Here is a 15,783-nt window from a genome sequence, read left to right as displayed (position 1 = left end):
CGACCCCAAACCATCCACCGCCGGCGTCGGCGGCGGCGGCGTCGGCGTCCGCAGTGCTCCTCTATAAAGAAACAGCATCCGGCGCCAGGTTTCGATCCCCGGACTTTGCGGCCGCAGCGCGACGCTCTACCGACCAAGCCACGGACGCGACGTGATATCAGCGTTAGTGACGCGCCTTATATCTTTAACGCATTCAAACTACGTCGTCAGCGGCGTGCGTTGGCGACTCAGCGGCGTTATAGCGGCTTGATAACTGCGTGGTGTACACGTGATACTACAAACCCGATGGAAGAGATGGAAGAGAAGGCGGCGAGGCGGTGGGCTGCGGGGGCCGAGCGCAAGCGCCGCAAGCGGGCCGACAACCGTGCATTCGCACTTTCACATTCTCCCCCTCGGGGAAATGCGGGGGAATTTTTTTTCAGGATGCAGAGCAAGAATGCACGGAACCGTAACCCTAAGCAGCTTCGACATAAAAGAATGGAGCAGTGAGCGCACGTCCCCTCACCCAATCTTGCTTGTTTCTCTGGACTCAGCACACCATCGAGCCTGGACCGCCTCCGTCATGAACACGAATACGGAGCCTACATCAAGAGTTTGGTATCCAATATATACGTACAATAACATCCAACCAGCGCTACTCTTCATGGGCAGCAGGTATAGCTGTATTAAATCTGCAACGAAAATTGTTTCCGACCTCACAGGAGCTACGGTGTCATGTCGTGGCGAATTCAAGAGTTTGAGCTCACGAATTTGCGCCCGTAATATTTCTACCACGCGTGAATTTGAAAGTACTGACTGCTAATGAAGTCAGAGTCCATCTGACCCCGAGTAAATTCCTAGCATGAGAGAGTTGTGAGGCCATTTGAGTTCTGAAATCATTTTGAGTTCTCATCCCATTTTGAGTTCTGAGTTCATTTTGAGTTTGAGTCCATTTTGAGTTCTGATTACATTTTCAGTTTGAGTCCATTTTCAGTTCTGAGTACATTTTGAGTTTGAGTCCATTTTGAGTTCTGATTACATTTTGAGTTTGAGTCCATTTTGAGTTCTGAGTACATTTTGAGTTTGAGTCCTTTTTGAATTCTGAGTACATTATGAGTTTGAGTCCATTTTGATTTCTGAGTATATTTTGAGTTTGAGTACATTTTGAGTTTGCGTACATATTGAGTTTTGAGTACATTTTGAGTTCTGAGTACATTTTGAGTTTGAGTCGATTTTGAGTTCTGAGTCCATTTTGAGTTTGAGTACATTTTGAGTTCTGAGTCCATTTTGAGTTCTGAGTATATTTTGAGTTTGAGTACATTTTGAGTTTGAGTACATATTGAGTTTTGAGTACATTTTCAGTTCTGAGTACATTTTGAGTTTGAGTCCATTTTGAGTTCTGAGTCCATTTTGAGTTTGAGTACATTTTGAGTTCTGAGTCCATTTTGAGTTTGAGTTCATTTTGAGTTTGAGTACATTTTCAGTTGTGAGTACATTTTGAGTATGAGTCCGAGTGATTTCTGAGTTTTGCGCTCAATGTGAGTTTGAGTTTGAGTGAGCGAAGATGTGCTGCTCAGCATTGAGTCTGAGTTTGAGTGAGTGGTGTTTCGAAAAAAAAATTGTGAGTGAGTTTGAGTGAGGCGCGCCAACTTTGCCGAGGTATGGACGAGAGAGAAAGAGAGAGAGAGAGAGAGACTATTCACAGTTGAAGTGAGCCTTTTTGTGGTCAGGGTCTTCAGTCCAAGCCTCCGTTGGTACGTCGGTGACTTCGCCCTTCGCGTTAGCAGAAGCAGAGTTTCAAGGCAGGAGCTGGCCAGCCTCCTCCCCACGGCTCGCGCGAGGGGTTCGAAACGCATCTCTGGATTTTTTTGAAGTCAAATAAAATGTATGCATGAAACCCGGGCATTCGGTTCAGGCCGTTCTCTGCGATAGCACGAAAGAAGGGCCACGGGGCTTCTACGCTTTCTTTATGAAACGTACTCAGGTAAGAGAATATTCATGTCGTGTTATGGACGTTTTGCATTCAATACTAACGGGAAACCGTTTGTTTACAATTATTTGAATAGTTGCAAAATGTCCAAGCACTCCAGCACTCCGCAGGCAGATCAGCCGGCGATGCATTTCGCAAAAAATTTGACAGATGGCGCCGTAAGCATTAGCGTGTCGCCACGCAAAACTGGTGAGACGCTGCACTAAAATGGCTCTCGCGGTATTTACGTAGCTTGACGCAAAAGTTTAGCGTTTACCATACGCAAAGGCAACAAACGTTGTACTAAAACTCCCTGTTATTTCAGCAAAATAGCGTGCGTACTCGAGGCCGCTTGCGTGTCCACCACCACGGTTCCGCTCTTCTGTGTACAGTAATTTGCTTCCAGTGGAGCAAGTTCTTTTTTCCTGTGTTTTTAAATGCGTCGAGTGGTTAGTAGGTAGCCCTGGTGCAGCTCGCACATGTGTGTACAGCGCGCGAGGTGAGTGCCGAATTTACTACCGGCAGGAGGAGGCAACAGATTGCCTTCGGATTGATTGTAGGGTTTAACGCGCCGACGCAACACAGGCGATGAGGCGCGCCGTAGTGGAGGGCTCCGGATTAATTTTGACCACCTGGGGATCTTTAACATGCGCCGAAATCTCGTACACATGGGCGTTTTTGCTCTTCGCCTCCATCAGAAAAGCGGCCGCCGCGGCCGGGAATCGAACCCGCGACCCCGTGCTCAGCAGCACAACGTCTTTAGCCACTGAGCCACCGCGGCGGGTCCGATCGCCTTTCCATCGCGGTGCTGACTTGCAACGCATGTAGTGACGTTGTGTTTGTTCGAAACGCATGTCTGGATTGTTTTGAAGTTGAATAAAATCTATGCGTTAAACCCGCGCATTCGGTTCAGGGCGTTCTGTGCGATTGCTCGAAAGAAGTGTCATAGGGCTTCAACGCTTTCTTTATGGAACGTACTCAGGTAAGAGAATATTGATGTCGTGTTATGGCCGTGTTGCACTGAATACTAAAAGGAAAGTGTTTTGTTGCACTTGTTTGACTAGTCATAAAATGTCCAAGGTCATCCGGCGAGTCATTTCGCAAAACATTCTGCAGATGGCGCCGTAAGCACTGGCGGGTCGCTACGCAAAACTGATGAGACGCTCTACTAAAACTCCCCTCGCATGGCGCAAAAATTTAGCGTTTACCGTAGGCAAAGGCTACAAACACTGTACTAAAACACTCTAATAAGGCGGGGTGATGTCGACTCTGCCTAGGGTTGCACACTGCTGCTACGCAGTTTCTTGTGTTAACAACCGGCAGGGAGACCCACGAGGAGCCGCAAGTGCCGGCCCACTCTTCCCCCTTCAGGGCACCCCCCAATGACGTCCCTTCAACGCAACCTATGTTCCCGACTACGGACGCACACCACACAAGCAGTTCGATGATCGGATGTTGGCATCATTATTACGCAACACAATGAATGCATTAACACTAAAGTTCGTTGGTCTACCAGTCTAGATTGCTTAGCAAAACTGCCATCACATCAATTCCTCTAAAAGCGGCCATGAAGCCAGGCCCATAGGGCAGATGCAGCTGCCTTCCACAAACGAGCCCACTTCTTCGAAAGCGCAGGAGGTCTGCCACGCAGGACTTGTCCACGGCATGCCAACTGGGCACCGCACGGCGGAGTTTATCCACGATGGCGGCCACGGTAGCCTCGAACCTGCGGATTAATTGGATTACATAGTTTAATTTATCTAGGTATTTCTAACGGCATACATCATCATATATGGTGTTATTGATATTGATATGCATAAACTGAAAGAGGCTGGCTCCCTAATCGGTTTTGAATTTTTACTTTCCAATTGTGTATAGTTATTTTAGGGATGAATCCCTTTGACGCCCGTCTCTGGGCTAAGCCGGTTGTCAGCGTAATCGAGGGAACGATGGCCTGGGATGAGCGAAAGAAATAGCGAACGATGAAAGAAAGCAAAGGAGGCGAGTGTCAAGAAATTGGGAGGGGATGGCGGTGCGCCGTGGCGGAGCCAGCCAGCGCTCTCCAAAGTGTGCGTTGGGGGGGGGGGGGGGGGGGTATGCTTTGCCCGCACAAGGCGCTCGAGGGCGCCACGCTTGGCGAAAAAGTGAGCTGGGCGTGCGCGTGACTACGATGTGCGTTCGCTTAAGACGCACTTGACGCCGTCGATGCAGAGGCTCCTCATCGCTGCCGTCGAGAGACCCCACAAGTGAGTGCTACCTCAGCGCACTGCTGCTGCGCCCAAATATCGCGTTAGGGAGTACCGTAATCGCCAGGCAATTTTTTTAGTCTAATAATCTCGCTAATGACTCCTAAAATCTTGGTATAGTTGCTTGTAGTCGTGACGGGCTCCCATTAAAGGTATTCTGTTGAAGGCTGAAAATAATTTCAGAGACATAGTGGCCCCTTATTGTCTCACGCGCTTCAGAATGGCAAATGTCCGCCCATTTAAAAAAAAATAACATGCCCGCACATCCTTTGTGAACTATCTGTAAAAGATGCGCGCATAAGTTCCCTGTACACCCTTGTCTCTCAGTGCTTTGCACACTTCAGCTGTATCCACGGTGGTAAAAGTTTCCTTGTAATCACTAGAAGCCGTGTGAAGTAAAGAGGGTTGTTGTATCCCTAGAACTTCTGCATTGTTTGATGGATGACATGAATGGACCCAATGCTGAGCACCAATTGCAGAGTTAAGCCTTTCTGCAGAATGGTTGGATTAACGGGCAAATATTATATCGGGAACGATTATTATTAAAGCCACACTCTTCGGTTTCATAATTTCTGATCACAGAATATCCAGCAAACCTAACAGCTTGTTTTGACAACAGCGTTTAACATTCTTATCACGTCCAAGCTTATCAAAACAGCAAATTTCCAAGGATGGCTTCTTTTACAACTCGGCACTGCAATATCTCTATCTAAACAGGCAGCGCGAGGCGCACGTACCGCTGATTCATTAACGCCCAGATTAAAGTGCTGCACCAAAACACTAAACTTGGGCAGTGTATTTGTATACCTACGTAAAGGCTTTAAATAAGGCTACAAATTTCCAGATCCCAGACTGAAGCGAGAAAAAGAGGAAAAGTATGTGTAAACAAATTGCTGGTAATCTACTTGCTAGTTGAGATACTGGACTTCTTTTTACTGATATCTGTAACAATTAACAGGGTCTAAAAAATTGTTTCATGGCTTAAGATGAATTGGGTGTTTTTAAAGATTTCTGTATGTTCAACCATGGGAAGTATCCAATTTTCTCATCTCAGAAATGTTAAAATAAGTGACAACAAATTTCACAATTTTGCACTAACACGCCGCTAAAAACGAGGGGATTTTTTTTAAATTACATCGCTAACAGTGTGAGAAGCCTAAAAGTTAATAGCCCCTAGCCAAACTACTCGTCCTACATGCCTCACATTTTGGGAGCACTTTGCTATTATGATTTAGGAGCTCAACACGGGTGAATTGCAACCCTCAAAGAATGAGAAGTGCTAAATTATCGGTTTTCCGAATATTGATCGTTATAATGCCGGCCATTTGCGATACCAAACTAGTTTCGGCTCATTGGGCAAGCCATACACATGTCTAAAACCTGTTTAGCAGTGTTTCGCCTTAATTTTCTCCTAAAAGGGAAATCAGGACATAGGGTGGATTACGTATGTTTACAGTTTTAATTTACGATTCAATACGGGCGAATTTATTTATTTATTTATTTATTTATTTATTTATTTATTTATTTATTTATTTATTTATTTATTTATTTATTTATTTATTTATTTATTTATTTATTTATTTATTTATTATTTATTTATTTATTTATTAACACGAAAGTGTTTTATGCCGGGATCCACCAATATCCGTCAGGGAAATGTCATCGCCAGGAAAACGCGGCTGCGCCAGGATTCCAGCTGGGTGCTCCGTCGCTGCAACTGAGGGCGACAGGCACTTTACCGACTCCGCTACGAGCTATAGTGCACACAGCCGTATGAACCCGTAGTATATCTTTCCCATAACCTCCTCTATTTCGATGGTGCGGCAGTCTGAGACAGGTGAAGCGAAGTAAGTGCATCACGATGCTAATGAGCACCAACAGTTGGCGCCAGCTGAGCCCTTCGCAACGCAACCCTCTGCCGTACACTCCACGGAGCAGGGACGCAGTGGTCGCACATTTGCGAAAGCGACGCGCCAGCATGTTGTCGCTCGCCAAGCACACCCACAAGACAGCCCCACAAATAATTCTCTTTCGTTGCAGCGGACCGTGAGTTCACCAAACGATTCGCTGGCAGCCCGTTCGGTTCCGTTCGCACGGTTTGCGAGCGCGTGTGGCTTCAGTCGGGTTTAAGCAGTGCTCCGGCGCGTGCAATCCAGTGTCTAATGTTGATACGTCTGATGGTGCCATACCGACGAAATATAAATAAAGTTCATATCGATGCAGAGTAAACATTCAACTGATCCTGCGAAGGACACCTCTCTCGTGTTTTATCGATTCCTGTGAAACAGGGATCGACCACATTTATTTATTTATTTATTTATTTATTTATTTATTTATTTATTTATTTATTTATTTATTTATTTATTTATTTATTAAGGTGCCCTCAATGCCTAGGGGGCGTTACTGAAGGAAATGTATTTTTCCAACAAGCAATAACAAAATAACTACATAAAAAGGGAAGATGCAAAAAGACAAAATACAAAGTCATAAATGCAAAAACAAGGACGTGATTCACTGAAAGTGTATTCAAATAAGACATGACAGAAAAAATTCACGCCAATACACCCTGCGATTACCCATGCGACGTCACTTAAATCCGCTCACGTACGTGGCTCTAAAAATTGTGAAACCAAAGACAAGTGAAATGCACTTAACCACACCCTTTATTACTTCAAAGACATATTCATTGCTAAGGTTAAATCAATGCATGAAGCATAAACGATGGTTGGTTGAGTTGTATTGGTATAGCACATTAGTGGAATCTTTTTTATATAAAATTAAAGGAAGCTCAAACCCGCTGTTATGCGAAGTCACTTCTCCGTCTCTGCCGCTGCCGACGGAGGCGACGAGATCGGCGGCAGAGACGAAGGAAGAGCAGGAGGAGGGGAAATACTTTTATTCAGATTTATGAACGGCCCAGACGGCGGCACAGGGGAGTGGTTCCTTCACTGGAGCCATATGCAGTCCGCGCCACCTGTGCTCTGTCCACCAGCTAAAGCGTGAGTAGGCAGAGAGGGACTGGACAGCAGCATCTCCCATTTCTCTTGTTCGGTAGTTGACGTAAAGAGAGGAGGGTGCTCCCGGCTAAAGTCACACACCCCGATTATGTGGCACAGTGTTCCTACTTCTGAGCAAAATTTACATTCAGCGTCGTAGCGATTCAGGTGCATCAAGTGAAGACGCGCCGGGTGTGGAAGTAGCCGCATTGTACAAGCCGCAGGGTAGTTTGTTGTTCTTTGGAAAGTTCAGGGTAAGGCGAAGGTAGGGTCTGTTTCAGATGGCGATAATGCTGGGTTATGTCCCTGAACGAGACAGGCGGGTGACTGTCCTCGTGCAGCTTTTAGCACAGGGGGTAAAAGTGAATCTTGGTGGGCGTATTCGTTGCCCTCCATGGAGGCGTGAGCGGGTGTCCAGATGAGCTGAATGGAACCATTTGGCGAGTGTTTTTTAGCACACGCAGTGCAGGTCGGTACACTGAACCTGACTGATAATTTTGGCAGGTTTGTTGGGCATCGGTGACTACCTTCCGAACTCCTGGTTGAGGGAGAGCCAAGGCGATGGCTGCCTCTTCTGCTCCCGTCATGCCTTGGGTCTTGAGTGAGGCACACGCAAGGAGGTTGGTTCTGGAGGCAGCCACGATGATGGCGTACTGCTGCCCTCGATGTTGGGAGGCGTCTGTGTACATAACTGCATGATCCCCGCCGAGGGTGGTGTTGACCACTTGACCCTGTGCTTGTCGGCGAGCGTCGTCGTGTGAAGGGTTCATATTTCTTTAGTTCGTGACGCCAAGACTCCGGAGTACATCACACGGTGTGACATTCTGTGCTGCCCAGTCAATCTGGTGACGGATGCAGTAAACCACTGCAGGTCTGCTCAATCGGAGCTTCTGGTTAGGAAGATGGCCCTCTATCAGCTCTTCCACCATGTTGCGGAGCCCCACCCTAAGCAGTCCCTTCGTGGACGCACTCATTAGAAGACCAATGGCCTTTCTACTCATTATATAAAGAATCTTTATGCCCTCCTTGCTGAGAAGACAGTGGGGTGACGAAGTGATTCTCGAGAAGAAAAAACTTGTTAATCGAAAGGTATCGGCTTCCTTGAGGCCTCGCTTCTTGTTGGCAACTCCCCTGATCATGTGCATGATTTGATTCATGCTGTGTTTGAGGCGCTGGAAGAATACGTCACTCTTGGTGTTGGCCTGGAGATGCAGGCGCAGGATCTTGATTCTGTGGCTTATAATGAAGGCCTGGCCAGTAAGCAGTATTTGAATGTCTTCCTTGATGTGGCGTTTGGTGTGAGGTTGGACGACAAGGATCTCTAATTTTTGTTGTGAACACTGGAGGCCACCGGCATTAGCACATTGGCGTACTAGAAGTAAGATGTCATGCGTTGGTGTGAGCTTCCTTCAATTTTTGCAGCAATTTTAATGTAGCGGGCGTGTAGCGCACACGGCCGCAACACGTGCCGTGGGCGGAGCGCACAGCGGCGCGAGAGGTCGCTGACGCTATCACGTGGCATTCCGCGAGAATGCCGGGGGTAAATCCGCAGATGTGCTTGGTGAGTTCACCACCTGTCTTCCCCGTCTCCGAGTGGTCTCGTAGATAAATCGATACGACAACGGGCTCACGCTTGGTTACTCCATTAGTTCCAGGTTCGATTCCTGGCGGTGCTGGTAGCTTCTTTTATTTGTTCACGGGAGTTTTCTGTTTACCCCAACGGTCGCGAAAGAACCCTTGGGGGGTAGAGGTAAAAAGCTTTGCTTTAAAACCAATAGCGTAAAGCTAGGGGGAAAATTTCATAAGTAAGGGGAATACACAGAACCACACTTTGGCACAGTAGAGTAATACATGTACTATTATGAGCAATAGGAAAGGGAACACAGGAACGCGTGGCAAACAGACTCGGAGCGATACACGGATGGCGCTGTGACAACCTAAGGGGGAAGGAGGGCGCTCTTCCACTAACTGTTGGAACTCCCACCACGCTGGGATTTCTACAAAGCAGCAGCTTACGTCATTTCATCGATAATATGGCATCGTCCGACAGCCGATAAGACGCACGGCGGGAATGGGAACAGATAAGACGCTCGGCGGGAATGGGAACACGGCGGGAATGGGAACAGATAAGACGCTCGGCGGGAATGGGAACACAGCGCACGCCTATTGAAGTCCCGGATTTGCGGCGGCTCCTAAGGTTCTGCCTCGAGAACACGTACTTCACTTTCGAGCGTACGTTAGCAGGTACACGGGACAGTGATGGGCGCAGCCATGTCAGTCACAGCTGCAAATCTCACGATGGAGTCGCTTGAGCAACGTGCACTGAATTCGTTCCGTCCTGCGCCCAAAACCTTTCTGCGTTACGTAGACGATTGCTTCAGCGTGATCAAAGAGGACGCACTGACTGCATTCACAGCGCGCCTGAACGGCATGGTTGACGCAATCAGGGCCCGCTTGCACGAACACACGTTCTTATTGGCAGTCTTATTCACAGTCTAGTCTTATTCACGGACTTCAATAAGACCGCGAATAAGATTCGGACTAGTGCGCTTGCTCGAAAGCACTCGGGCCAGGCTACAGAGCTGTCTTATTGAAGACAATAGGGACTGCGGGTACCTAGATGAGCACGAGAGAGGCCCCTAGGGAAAAGCTGGGAATACGCCGCAAAACTGCGTGTTGCCGCCGCCGGCGTTGAGCAAGCGTTTATTTTGAACCATTATTGGATAAATTCAAGAAATGCTGACCATCACACGGCGTATTTGGGCCTTGTGACAGATACGTTACAATGATCCGCCATCCTTGGTAGGCCAACTCACGCGGCCGGGCCTCGGTCGACCGGCCGCGTAAACGAAGTCACAAACAAAGATCGTCTGCTCGAAGCGTGGGCCCGAGAAACCCACTGGGTTGACGCAAAAAGCAACGACGTTGTCTCACGTTGTCGCAACACGAGTCGTGCTTTTCATCTCACCGTGAATTAGGAAGTTCCGAATTGACTTCGGGTTCATCGTCGTAGACTCGGATGCAACGAGCACTCCAGCGGCACACGCCGCCTGAAACGGCGATACGATAGCAACAGCCCGCTGCCTAGCCGGCAGCACGCTTAGCGAGGGCTGCAGCTGTAAACAATCGCGCTGTAGAATATAGCCCAATGTTGATATTATGCATGCTGCTTTTACGTGCCGCCTCCGGATCCCAACTGCTCAAGCAGAATGCGCAATCAAAGTACAAACCCAAACAATCAAGCTTCGTAAGCGCTACTTTCGAAGAGAAGGATGGAAAGACGCGAAGTCTGCGCAGCTTCTCGTTGAAAACGCGATTTTATTGGACGCTCACGGGCAAAAGTACTACTGGCGGCTAGCGTTTTGCTCCTGTGTGTAATTTTGTTGTCACGTTGCAGTTCTATTGTGAACGCCTATTTGTTGTTCGTGAGTCAATGGGTATGATTTTATAAAACAATACATTTGTTCCGTCCTTTCCGTGCCGCCTTTTCGTAGCTACTGCGGCGACAGCCGACATAGCAGACGATCACACATTCACACCGCGCGCTTGGCCGCGCGATGTCTGCTTGGGACTAATATCGGGCCGCTGACTATCATTTCTGTTCATCTTCGTTTGACGTGAGGGAGAAAAAAAGCCGCGTTACCCGGGAAAAACAAGCACACGCCCATAGCGCACATCGAAAGTTGAAAACGGTGGTTGGCTGCAGCCATCGGTGCCACATCAACGTAGGTAGGCCTTGCGGCTTCCGGCGCCGGCGTTGTCTGTCCCTTTCCACCCTCTCTCGCGACGGCGTTTCCAACGGCGTCGATCTCCTCGGAACAGGCGTTTATTTGTTCCAAGCAGACGGTCGAACGGCCGTCGCCGCTCGGTATCGTTCGCCACTTCTACGGCTACTGCACTCGTTTTTCACGGTATGGAGGTCGATCTTTATGATGAAATGACCGTCCACGTCAGCATAAGACTGTGAATAAGACTGCTCGGAGCAGACTTATTCACAATCTTATTGCGTTCTTATTTAGAGTCTTATTCGCTGTCTTATAAGTTTCCAGAAAGCGTCTTATAGCCTAGGGAAGATAAGACCCCGAATAAGACTGCCAGTAAGATTAGACTGCGAATAAGACTGTCTTATTTGGCTTCGAGCAAGCGGGCCCAGGTTTATCGTAGAGGAGGAGCAGCACGGCGAGCTTCCGTTCCTGGACGTCCTGGTAAAGCGCGAAAGAAAATCGTTGACGTTCCGCGTGTACATAAAGAGCGCCCATAGGGGTCGCTACCTGCATCTTAGGTCTGTGAACCCTGACTCCCACAAACGGTCTATATTCACCTCGCTTGTAATCCGTGCGAAGAGGGTTTGCAAGAAACCGGAAGATGTCGCCGCTGACATACAGCACGTGCATCGGCACCTCTCTGCAAGTGGCTACCCTGACTCATTTGTGCGCTCTGTGAAACGTCAGCTAGAACATCCTGCGCTGTCCGGCAACACGTGCCCCAATCGTCATGCTCCCATACCGTATGTTCCTGGAATTAGCGAGCACTTGCCGCGTGTTCTGCGCCCTTACAGTGTACAGGTAGCGCACGTGCCAACTAAAAAGTTACGACACTCCCTGCTGAACGTGAAGGACAAGCTCACAGAGGAAAAGTTCCCAGGTGTTGTCTACAGCATTCTCTGCGCAGACTGCGACCGAAGCTATGTCGGCGAGACAGGAAATCTTCAGCAAAGGCTCAAGCAGCAAATGTACCACGTAAGAAAGAAGAACGTGTCTTCTAACGTTCTCGCTGAACACGCAGAAGCAACTCACCAATATATAGATTGGGCCTATGCGAAAATAATCGGAAAAGAGAAGAATTGCACCTTACGGCTTTATCTTGAATCCCTGACAATCCAGACCACGGAGCACGCACTTAATCGCAATGACGGCAACTTTCCACACGTGTACGCACGTTTCCTACGTCACATCGTGAAGCAAACACAACCGGATCACTTTCGCCCCCACTTTTCATTGTGAACAAGGCACCCGTACGGGAGCCGAAACGTCTTTTTTGGATTTTAAACATTCTTGATCGGTGTCAGTTTTTTGTCATAGGATAAATTGTGCGCTGCTATTTTGTACGGGATCTAATACACTAATGAGGAAGTCCTGCGATGGGTACTACCCTGACCAATATACTCGAACATGCCTCGACAAAACTGGGCGGCACTCACTGACACTGACACAGAAAAATATATTATCCTCACGCACTGACACGCATACCAGTCGTTCTCACAACTCGTACTCACTCGAACTCGCGCTCTCTACGCGCGCTCCACCACTCGAACCCACTCGCTCTTACGCTCACCAATCGCCGTGACCACTCGCACTCACTTGCGTTCACGCTCACCGTTCGCCTTCACCACTCACCCTCACTCGCGCTCACGCTCAGCACTCGCCATCACCACTCGCACTCACTCGCGCTCACCTGTCATCGCTACCACTCCCATGCGAGTGTGCGCAGAAGACACTCCATGATTCATGAAACTGAAGTAACTCACGGGGAGGAGTTGCTCTCGCACTAGCGAGTGGTGAGTGGGGCTCGCCGCGAGTGGCGCTCGCACTCGTTACCGTGAGCGGAGCTCGCTGCGCGTGGAGCTCGCACTGACACTCGCCAGTTCAAAGTGATGACGAGGCTCACTCACCACTAACTCATGAGTGCTGAGTGGGGGATGTACGAGTGCACTAGTAAGTCAGCCTACCGACCTATGTACTCGAATTTAAGATGGCTTTCCGTCTTGTATAGGACTCGTTTTATGTTTGATTGAGCACAAAAATATGTCGCAGATATCTTAGTGTTCGTGTAACTGTATATTTGTATAAACATGTGCTTCCCAAGATAAGTTGGTATCCGTACCCCTAAGTGCTTTTGAGTTGCTGTTATTTCAAGTTGTTCGCCCTGATTGGTTTATAATGTCGGTAATGGTTCGGCAATGTTAATTCGTCACAAATGTCTGATACTTTTCCTATTTATTAGTATATAAGCGCACTTCCAAAGTGTTACGCTACTGTCATACTTCATTGAGATCGTACTCCAGTGTGGATTAATGAGACGTAGCACAACTCGCTCTGTAGAGGACGTAGTTGTCTGCAAATAATCTAATGTGTGATGTAAAGCGGTTAGGCCGGTCATTGATGTGAACGAGAAACAAAAGCGTGCCGAGAAGAGAACCTCGGGGTACGCCGGAGGTTACTTAACTATATGGTGACTTACAATCACAACGTGTTAGGAACTGTTATGTCTGGTTGAAAGTTTTCAATCCCGACTAGAATTCGGGGGTCAAGGTTTAAGTTATGTAGTTTTTGACAAATCGGCTGATGAGACACAAAATCACACGCTTTGAAAGAGTTCAAAACGATGAAATGATAAAGTTTGCATCATCAAGAACGGAGAAAAGGTTATTTGTGATATAAATTAACCTAATTTCATAGGATAAAGGTTTCCGTAATCCCTGTTGACATGGTGGAAAAAAGAAGTTATTGTCAAGTAACGAAACGAGTAAATAGTACCTTGAAACAGCTTGCAAGGGATGCTAGTCATTGAAATGGGATCATAATTAGGTGGCTATGTGCCTCACCATACTGGAAGAGTGTTACCACTTCCTTGATTTTCCCATCGCCATTTAATAGACAGGAAGTGAGGAATAGGGTAAATATTTCAGCAAGAGTGATGGAATAATTACCATTTTTGTTTTTCAAAATATATAATTTATGCCAACTATTTTTGATATAGATGAAAGGTTTATATTGGCCTTTAGTGGAATTATTCCAACCCATTCTACTAGTAACGGTTGAATTGAAGGAAATCATGAGTTACTGCAGTGACGTCGATCGATCGGGATTCGGCATGTATTGTATAAGTGTTCAATTTGTGTGGCCTCATCTGATACGAAATTAACTGCTTACATATCGCTTGTGCGACCGATCCTTAAATAAAGAGTAATCTGCTGGTTCCCCCATACAGAATATCTCATTGCTAAACTAGAAAATGTATAGTGAAGGGCAATTACTTTCATCTATAGTAAATATAAACGTTGCGACTCTCCCACGGAATTACTGAGAAGAGCTGAAGTACATACCATAAGTCTACGCGCCAAAATTTTACACCCGAAATTTCTGTTTCAACTAATCCATGGCCGCCTCAAAATATCTTGTAAGAATTTTATCACTGCGTCTGTTAGCAGGTCTACAAAAACGAAACATGACGAACACCTTCAAATACTCTTATGCTCCACAAGAGACGGACTCTCTTCCTAATGAAATTGTCATTTCTCAAAACTTAATAATTTTACTTCTAAATTGTCTAACTTTTTTAAATATACCTTTTTGATTTGTGTTCCGAACTTCGTATTTTTAAAACTTTCTCATGTTCCTGTATATAATGCACAATCGTAGTTATATTCGGAATTGCTAAATATTTATGCGTGCAGTCTCTTTGGCTGATATGACTGTTTTTCACCTCGTTACTTGCTTTTGCGGTTCCAAATTGTACACGTGCACGCTTATTTTCATGTATCCCCCAATACCGCAACAGCCTCCAGAGTTGCGGCTCACAGTATCAATAAATAAAATTAACAAATCTGACTTACCACGTGCCCGACACGGAAGAAACATTTTTGAATGCGTTATTAACCCGAAAGCAGCTTCCAGAACGAAGTACAACTCCGGAGTTTTCATCGACTAAATATGTTTTTTGGGCCCCAAATAATGTACCTACACTTTTTTGTGGTCATCACAGGGACAGTAGGAAGGATATTATTAAAAACATGTTTTGCACTTTGCAGACGGTTCTAAATTCAAGCCCGTTTGTAATACTTAAGCCCGTTGATAAATTCAATAGGTTTTTCCGTACAAACGTTAGCCATACAAGGGCCACGAACAAATTTCCCGTTTGGGTCCAAACAAAGTGCTAATGCGCGAACGCGATTGTTAAATTACACCTTCACAAAGTCTAAATGGCTGACGTCTTATATCAACCCCAGCTCGAAGGAAGGACTGGACCAAGGAGTTTGTAACTTCGCGAGTACCTTCACATTATTTTACTGCAGCCCATAAGGGCTCCACTAAAATAGTAGAAAACGGCTCCAGTTTAACAAATGTAAACGTAGTTATCGATAGACAACGAAAAGACTATGGCAAATAGTGTTTCGTGAACGTTTGTTTTTGTTTGAGATTTTTCAGCCGGTATTCCAGCTACATATGCCAGATGGCTGAACTCATGCTTTCGCCTGCGTTGGAGGGCACGCACGTACATCCCAGGGGGCGCGTCCCCAATGGCAAGACTGAGACCAAGCGCCGCCGAAGCAGCCGCTAAACCCGCGCAGGTCATGGGGTTGGATTGCGCTTAACAGCACGCTCATGCGACCCAGCCGGCGCTGAGCGATCAAGCGCAGGCAATGCAACCGTTTCACCTTCGCTTAGTCACGTGGTACCCAGCTTCGAGGCTGCAAGCCAGCGAAGCGATCAAAAGGAAAGGTGGTGCTTGCTTGTTGGCAGCTGAAGGTCACTTGGTACGCGATGGTAAAAGGGTCAACTATCTTTTTCCTTCACTGCAAATCATCTGAAAA

General features: G+C 47.1%; 1 protein-coding gene across 3 annotated transcripts in view; it reads right to left on the bottom strand.

Moving 5' to 3' along the window:
* Positions 1-15,783, bottom strand: part of LOC144163956 (uncharacterized) — a 103,807-nt gene that overhangs the window by 65,667 nt on the left and 22,357 nt on the right. Inside the window, exon 4 of one of the 3 annotated variants that reach the window (XM_077694601.1) lies at positions 3,454-3,674. The exons of the other annotated variants lie outside the window; for them this stretch is intronic. The gene's annotated coding sequence lies outside the window, so the exon portion shown is untranslated. Of the gene's footprint in view, positions 1-3,453; positions 3,675-15,783 lie in introns of those variants that run through there. 3 annotated transcript variants of the gene reach the window in all.

Source organism: Haemaphysalis longicornis, unplaced genomic scaffold, assembly GCF_048455015.1.
Source record: "Haemaphysalis longicornis isolate Haplotype H1 unplaced genomic scaffold, Haemaphysalis longicornis Haplotype H1 scaffold_1, whole genome shotgun sequence".
Lineage (NCBI taxonomy): Eukaryota > Metazoa > Arthropoda > Arachnida > Ixodida > Ixodidae > Haemaphysalis > Haemaphysalis longicornis.
The sequence above is the reverse complement of the archived record's forward strand: the minus strand, read 5'-3'. Positions and strand labels throughout refer to the sequence as shown.